Source organism: Sorex fumeus, unplaced genomic scaffold (genome assembly GCF_029834395.1).
Source record: "Sorex fumeus unplaced genomic scaffold, SorFum_2.1 ptg000013l, whole genome shotgun sequence".
Classification (NCBI taxonomy): domain Eukaryota; kingdom Metazoa; phylum Chordata; class Mammalia; order Eulipotyphla; family Soricidae; genus Sorex; species Sorex fumeus.
In genome coordinates, this window is record NW_026606070.1 from 26,869,651 (window position 1) to 26,871,417 (window position 1,767).

The following is a 1,767-nucleotide window of genomic DNA, read 5'->3' on the forward strand; positions in this document are numbered from 1 at the left end:
ACCAATCACACTTCTGGGCTTTTCTTCTCACTGCTGATGGTGTTAATCTCCATAGGAACCAATGTGACTCAGAGGGTCAATGTGTACTTGGCAAGTATCATTACAATCATTGCCAGCGTGTTACCAGCAATGGAAGCATAATCCACAGTGATCGTATTTTTATGTTGTGAATTTGCTGGTGAGTCATGCGGCTTAAAAAGCAACAGGTGCAAAAGAAATCTTAACTTGGCACGTTATAGTAAATCCTATGACAACCCCCTTCTTTACAAGCTGCGTTCCAACATCCCTCATTTTGAAGACTTGCAGTCCACTGCTTGTTAATGAATAAGGCTTTCTGGGGTTTTTCTCAGTATCTATTATCCTGATTTGGGGGTCATACATTCCTTTCGTAGATAATAAGGATTGTGGGGATAGCAATGGTGATGGAAATAATGACTCTTTCATTAGCACCATCTATTCTTGTTACTGTGTCCTTCTCATTCAATAGTATGAATCTCTTCTGTGGCTTCCTCACTGATAACTTCAGTGAAAGAAAAGTGCCTAACTAAACTTCATTCATTTATTCATTCATCATCCTTTTATTCGTCGATTGCCTCGAGCAGGCCCCAGTAATGTCTCTTTCATCCTAGCCCTGAGATTATATTCAAGGCTCTTTAGGAGAATGAGACCCATCATTGTTACTGGTATTTGGCATATTTGGTACGCCACGGGGAGTTTGCCAGACTCTGCCCTGTGGGCAGGCTACATTCGATAGCCTGCAAATTTGTCCAAAGTAGGAATGAGATAATAAGATGTCATAAAAAGATGTCCTGATAAGATATCGCGCGGCCACAAATGTGGCCGCGCGGTTCCGGGAGCTGGGTTTTATAGTCTCTGAGTCTTGGCCGCTGATGGGATTACACGGCGCCAGGGGGCCAGGTGGTAGGTGTGACCCCCGCCTACTGGAATTTGGAGGATCTGGGTGGAGGATGCTCAACTCCAATCCGAGTAGGCTTGGAGATCTCGGCCCCAGAACCCGCGTGGCTTTGTCCCTCTGCCAGTACCTTCATGTGTGCGGAGAGTGGTCTCAGCATGGTGGTGGCTGGTCCTGGAGGTCTTCGGCTGCTGGAGCCCTGGTCGGGGTGGGGAGGAAAGCTCAACCCGCTCCCCTCCAAGGGACCCCGGTGAGGAACAGCCAGGCGCAGGGGCAGGAGACTGCACTGGTCTCGTCCGGGAGCTGGATTTTATAGTGTCTGAGTCAACTAAACTTGGTTTCACAAAATCTGAGTGACTAGAGCCAGTCATGGGTCATCTAATCCAACAACCCACCAGAGCATATGTCCATTAGGTATAGCCACAATATTTTGATTAGTGAAAAGTCAATGGTCTCCCTCTTCCTCCCAAGATGCACTACCTATCTAATGAAAGCTCAGTCTAATTATCAGAAAGCCTTTCTCATAGTGAAACAAGTATGACTCTGTAACAAATCCTATGCAGTTAGGTTTTGTTCTCTGCACAAGCACAAAAATGTACTCTTCTCTTTATACTCCCTTTTTTATCTTTCTATAGGTCTTCACTACCCAGACTTTCCTGACTGAACAATATAATTTATCACATGTTTTTATATGCCTTTTTCCTCCACCGAGTGTCCTCTTTTTTTGTTTTGTTTTGTTTGTGGGCAAGACCTAGCTATGCTCAGGGCTTAGTCCTCACTCTACTCTCAGGGATCACTCCTGGTGAGATCAGGGGATCATATGGGCACCTGGGATCAAACCCGGACCAGCCACA